This window comes from Paramormyrops kingsleyae, chromosome 12 (assembly GCF_048594095.1).
Source record: "Paramormyrops kingsleyae isolate MSU_618 chromosome 12, PKINGS_0.4, whole genome shotgun sequence".
NCBI classification, from domain to species: domain Eukaryota; kingdom Metazoa; phylum Chordata; class Actinopteri; order Osteoglossiformes; family Mormyridae; genus Paramormyrops; species Paramormyrops kingsleyae.
In genome coordinates, this window is record NC_132808.1 from 13,379,883 (window position 1) to 13,386,604 (window position 6,722).

Below are 6,722 nucleotides of genomic sequence, written 5' to 3' on the forward strand. Positions count from 1 at the left end.
CTTAGATCGGGCCCAAAAAATTAAACCCGATCCTACCCGAGCCCGTGCACCTTGTGTCCGAGCCCGACCCGGTCCGACACATTAACTGTAATTATGAGCCCGAGCCCGATTTAAACCCGACTATTTTTTAATACGTGAGCCGTTGTAACAGACGTTCTCAACTACAATTCTAAGTTGTTTGAACTACAGAAATTAGTTTAGATTTATCTTAATGAAAAATGCAACAAGGACGAAGCATGTAAACTGCATTGTTTGTTTATTCAGAATGGATCGCAAATAGATCCGAATGAAAAAAAAACGTGAACAATGATAAACACAGAAAATGAACAAGTAATTAACTTTGGATGGCATATTTAATAAATATGATAAGTTTTAGAATATTTTTAAACAAAATAAATATTTTAAAGCCTATTATAAAACGTAGTGCAAAACAGCTTCATGACCCTAAAAACTAGATTTTTAGCAATGATCTAAAACATGCAAAACGAACAAGAAAGAACTTGACCTAGTCTATAGGCATATAGCAAAATCAATATAAATCGAATAATTTGAAAACACAACAAATAGGCCTATTTTGATATTTTTGATATGCTTGATTTTGTGTTTCCGTATCTGTATTTAGTTCTCACGTCTGCCATGATGGTGATAATAACGAAGCCACTGTCTTTCGAATAAACCGTCGGCTCAGTTAAATGCAAAGGACTCTTGTGCTCGTGTCTTACGGGAGGGAGCTACATTTATAATTATGGCATAGCTCTCCACCCAATTAGGCTAATTAAGTAATGATTTAAAAAAAAAAAAAACACACACAAATGCTTGATCATGGCCCCGCCCAGCCCGGCCCGGCCCGGCCCGAAGATAGTGGCAGGAAATATCGGCCCGACCCGGCCCACGGGTCGGGTCGGGTCAAGTCTGGGCTCAGCCTCGGGCAGAGAATCTAAACTCTAACTTACAGTAACTGTATTTGACTCTCCCTGCCGGCCCCTGGAGGATGGGCTCCCCCTTTGAGTCTGGTCCCTCCCAAGGTTTCTTCCTTCTAGGGAGTTTTTCCTTCACTGTCGCCTATGGCTTACTCACTGGGGGCTTTGGGTGGGGATGCTGTAAAGCGCTTTCAGTCTATTTTTGGTGCTTTAAATGCTAAATGTTTCTTCTTTAATCTTCCATCCACCCCTTCTAGTCACCTGCAGTCACACAACCCCTATAAAAGGTCGTGGTTCAACTCTGCTGGCCTCAGTTTGGCTGCAGAAGCGACGCTGATCTTGACAAACGTCCAGTGGAATCATGAAGCCCCATCAGATCTCTGCCTTCTTCCTCCTGATGACAGTGCTGCTGTCCTCCACTCTGGCTCACAGTAAGTCTGCAGCATCTCACAGCTTTTATCAGGACTTAAGATTCATTAAATTTCTTTTATATAAGAACCAGGTTACAGACCAAATTGTGAGTTTTTTTGGTGTGCATTATTTTTTATGTATATATTCAGAGCGGCTGTATATATTTTGTATGTAGCCTGTTATACATTTTCTGTTCTTCATATCTCTCCAGCTGGCAGTGGACTAGGTGTGTGCTGTTTTATATACTTTCCTGAAAGACTGAGGATGGACCTGATAGCTGGATATGAAGAGACCAGAGAGGACTGCAGTAAACCTGGAATTATGTAAAATATTTACTCTATTCATGTATTGTTTTGAACTATTACTGCTTTGGAATTTAATGTTTGTTGTGTGCAAAATGTCTATAACAGAACTGACTTGCATTTCGGGATCAGATGTATATGGAGAAGGATTTTAACAAGTGACAAACAGACTCATGTCATTTTATTTTTCATTTTCAGACTTTACACCAAAAAGGGCAAAGAAGTGTGTGTCGATCCCAAAGCTCACTGGGTTCAGGAGGTGAAGAAAAGGCTGGATCAGAACTTCTTTCAGTAATGCCTCCTTCCTGCATGGCAAAATATGAAGAACAATTTTATGAAATTACATTTCAGCCACTTTTTTATTCTCCTATAATATTTTTTCCTGTCATCTTTTGCTGCATAATATATGTCAGTATCTTTAATTTGTCATTTTTTAAAACAGTAGTCTAATTCTCCTGTAACTTTATTTCCTATCTTCCAAATAGTATACATTTTAACTGCATATTATTGTTTAATATCTAAAGTTTTATTTAGCCAGTAGTTAAATTTGAGTTGCACATATACTGTATTGCAAGCATGTTACTAAATAAAGACTATTGAAAGGTTATGGTTCAGGTTTTTCATTTAAATCGTTTAATTTGCAAAAAATAACATTCTTGGTTGGGGAGCATATGGAAAATGCAGTAAGAGAAATATACAATGTAAGAATGAATAATGTAAATGTATGCATGGAAAACAGACACATAAACCAGTGTCCATGCTAACCCCATTCAGAGGGTCCATGCTAACCCCATTCAGAGGGTCCATTCTAACCCCATTCAGAGGGTCCATTCTAACCCCATTCAGAGCTCCATGCTAACCTCAGTCAGAGGGTCCATGCTAACCCCAGTCAGAGCGTCCATGCTAACCTCAGTCAGAGCGTCCATGCTAACCTCAGTCAGCGCGTCCATGCTAACCATAGTCAGAGTGTCCATGCTAACCCCAGTCAGAGCGTCCATGCTAACCTCAGTCAGCGCGTCCATGCTAACCATAGTCAGAGTGTACATGTTACCTTCAGTGAGAGTGTCCATGTTAACTTCAGTCAGAGTGTCCATGCTAACTTCAGTCAGAGCGTCCATGCTAACCCCAATCAGAGCGTCTATGCTAACCCCAGTCAGTGCGCCCATGCTAACTTCAGTCAGAGCTTCCATGCTAACCCCAGTCAGAGTGTCTATGCTAACCCCAGTCAGAGCGTCTATGCTAACCCCAGTCAGAGCATCTATGCTAAACCCAGTCAGAGCGTCCATGCTAACCCTAGTTAGAGTGTACATGTTAACTTCAGTCAGAGTGTCCCTGCTAACTTCAGTCAGAGTGTCCATGCTAACCGCAGTCAGAGCGTCCATGCTAAACTCAGTCAGAGTGTCCATGTTGACCCCAGTCAGAGTGTCCATGCTGATCCTAGTGAGGAGCATCCATGCTAACCCGAGTCAGAGCGTCCATACTAACCCCAATCAGAGCTTCTATGCTAACCCCAGTCAGTGCGCCCATGCTAACCCCAGTCAGAGTGTCCATGCTAACCGCAGTCAGAGCGCCCATGCTAAACTCAGTCAGAGTGTCCATGCTGACCCCAGTCAGAGTGTCCATGCTGATCCTAGTGAGGAGCATCCATGCTAACCCCAGTCAGAGCGTCCATACTAACCCCAATCAGAGCTTCTATGCTAACCCCAGTCAGTGCGCCCATGCTAACCCCAGTCAGAGCGTCCATGCTAACCTCAGTCAGAGCGTTCATGCTAACCCTAGTCAGAGCTCCCATGCTAAACTCAGTCATAGCGTCCATGCTAACCCCAGGCAGAGCGTCCATGCTAACCCCAGTCAGAGCGTCCATGCTAACCCCAGTCAGAGCGTCCATGCTAACCACTGTCAGAGCATCCATGCTAAACTCAGTCTGAGTGTCCATGCTGACCCCAGTCAGAGTGTCCATGCTAATCCTAGTGAGGAGCATCCATGCTAACCCCCGTCAGCCAGCTTCAGCTTCCATTCTCATCTGTGGTGGAGGGGTTCTAGGTGGCCAAGTGCAGGGTGGCAATGGTACTCAGAGACTCTAAAGACGAGCGTGTCAGCAGTGCGGGGGTCATAACAAAAACAGGCCGCAAGTGGGTAGCAGACACCGCAGTTAGGCAAGCTGATAGCTCCATAGAGTTGAGGGATATCATTGGCAATGTCTGCACTGGCCGGCAGACACTAGGAACCTCCCGTTTCATCCAGTGGGGGAAGGCAACTGTGCAGCAGAGGAGAGAGATGGTGCAAGCCGAAGTGCGGCACCAGGTAGAAGAGACACGGAAGGCGAAGGCTGTCAAACTAGCAACCCAAGGAACTTGGACCAGATGGGACCTCCCAAAAAGGAGGGTCATGTGGACCAAAATCTGGAGGCTGGAACCGTTCCGTGTGAGTTTCCTCCTGAGGTCTGTATATGACACACTCCTGTCACCTGCAAACCTGGTAAGGTAGGGCCTGAGGGAGGATCCACTCTGCAAATTGTGTGGGAAGAATGGCACACTCTCCCACATTATAGCAGGGTGTCAAACAGCTCTGGCCCAGGGGAGATTCAGGTGGGGGCATGATCAGGTGCTCAGCGCTCAGCTCCTGGAGCAGGCCAGGAGAAGGCCGCAACCACTCAAGCCACAAACATCAGTGCTGCAGTTCATCAAGGCAGGGGAGCAGCCATCTTCTGCAAGGAGAACCAGGACCAACATCCTCCAGGGGGCACAAGGATGGGAGATTATAGTTGACCTGGGTAGGAAGCTCATTTTCCCTCCCATCGTCCAGACCACCTTGAGACCTGACATTGTCATCTGGTCAGAGCAGGCAAAGAAGATCATCCGGGTAGAACTGACTGTCCCATGGGAAGAAGGCTGTGATGAGGCCCATGAGAGAAAGTATCTGAAATACCAGGACCTCATCATGTAGTGCAGAGAGAAAGGATGGCAAACGTGGCTGTTTCCAGTAGAGGTGGGGTGTAGAGGGTTTCCGGCACAGTCTGTATGGTCGGTGCTCACTACACTCGGCGTATCAGGCAAGGACCGTAAGGCAGCTGTGCGCAGGATTGGAGAGGCAGCAGAAAGAGCCTCTTGTTGGTTGTGGTTTAAAAGGGAGGAGGGGGGCTGGAGGCCTGGAGCTGATGGGCAGTGACCTGGCCACCACTGCCGACCCGCCAACTGGAGGGTGTAGCGGATAAGGGTCGAAACACCCTGAGAAGGTCGGGCACCGTCTGACGACATCGGCTCCAGGCCAAGGCCACAGGCGTTCTAAAGAGCGACTGTATGTGTGGCATCATGTGATGTATTAAGCAAGTATAGGTGATGATCTGAGACATTTCACAGCAAAACTGAAGCAGTATCGCTTGATGATGCAGGGTTCCCCCTGGAGTTTGATTTCAATTCTTCACTTTTCTTTGTATTTTTGCTTCTACTAATCAAATTCTTCACTTTTTTTCAGCATCCGTTTTTTTAGTCACTCTCTCGCCGCTTCTTAATAAATTAATCATTAAACTCACTGAATATACGTGTCTTCTGACAATCACACTGTGATTGGTCAACTAACGGCATGGGCGAGTCACGAGTCTACTTGATAAGGTTGGGAGAATCGTGAATACTGTGTAAAAATTTGCGTGCTGGCGTGCTGAAAACATGATGTATAGTACGCATTTCGGAAATAATGTTCTAATTACTATATATATAAGGTAAGCTAATACTTTCCCGGTGTTTCATAGTACCTTTGAGAGGGACATTCTAAAACGCTTAATGTGAAAACGCTTAATGTGGTTTAATGTACCAAAATAGCAACCAATAATCACCAAATTTCGAACACACACATCTGGTCGTCATAAAGACTTTCACCTGACAAAAAATCAAAACCGAAATACAAGGAATATGGATTTTATTTTAGGCTACGTTAAGCGTTTTCCCCTCCATTGACGCCCATTATAAGGAAAAGGCTTAATGTAACTTAAAGTACCAAGACAGCCACCAAAAATCACCAAATTTCTCACACATATATCTGGTCATAAACACTTTCACCTGACAAAAAATCTAAACCGAAATACAAGGAATATGGACTTTATTTTACATTAAGCCTTTTCCTTATAATGGGCGTCAATGGAGGGGAAAACACTTAACGTAGTATAAAGTCCTTATTCTTAGCATTTCGGTTTAGATTTCTTGTCAGGTGAAAGTGTTTATGACCAGATATATGTGTGAGAAATATAGTAATTTTTGGTGGCTGTCTTGGTACTTTTCCTTATAATGGGCGTCAATGGAGGGGAAAACGCTTAACGTAAAATAAAGTCCATATTCCTTGTATTTCGGTTTAGATTTTTTGTCAGGTGAAAGTCTTTATGACCAGATGTGTGTGTGCGAAATTTGGTGATTATTGGTTGCTATTTTGGTACATTAAACCACATTAAGCGTTTTCACATTAAGCGTTTTAGAATGTCCCCACACCGATCGATAACATTTGCTACTTTTAGAACGGCCCATGCTCATTTGACATGGATGATCGACGATCGTGTGTCCGGGGCGCCGGGACAGTTTTGATTAGGCGCTACGGGTGCTACGGTTTAAAATTGGGAAAAAATGAAATTCGACTTTTCAAAAATTCAAAATTCGTCATTTGAAAATTGAATTCGCCAGAGTGACGATTTGATGCCGTTTTTCTTCGCCACCATGGGTTCCGTTTTCGTCAATGACGAGAGTGACGAGCGGCAGCGGGAACCCTGATGATCGCACCTGAAAGGACCACAGACACAGATCTGCTGAACCTGATTACATTGAGAAAAGTCACACAATGTTGGGCTTTAGGTGTTGCAGGTATTTTATACCTCCCTTCGTAATTAGATTGATAATCAGGTACTTTGAGGCAGCATTCAATGATTTTTCTAATCTGAGATAAGAGTTAAAACACATTAATTGTAGCTCAAACATCTGGACATGTCATCAATGAATATGCTTTCCAAGTTAAAAGTGTGTCATTTAAGTCTGAGGTAATATTTCTACCTAGTTATTGTTCTTTGTTCTGCTTCTATAAACACTGTAAGAGAGATTTGTGTTTATTA

At 44.0% G+C, this 6,722-nt stretch overlaps 1 long non-coding RNA gene across 1 annotated transcript; it reads left to right on the plus strand.

Annotated features, from left to right (window-relative positions):
• Nucleotides 1-1,202: 1,202 nt before the first annotated feature.
• LOC140593511 (uncharacterized) lies at nucleotides 1,203-2,240 on the plus strand. The gene is made up of 3 exons (XR_011993911.1): nucleotides 1,203-1,351; nucleotides 1,543-1,654; nucleotides 1,832-2,240. It is a non-coding gene; the product is annotated as an uncharacterized lncRNA (long non-coding RNA).
• Nucleotides 2,241-6,722: the final 4,482 nt, after the last annotated feature.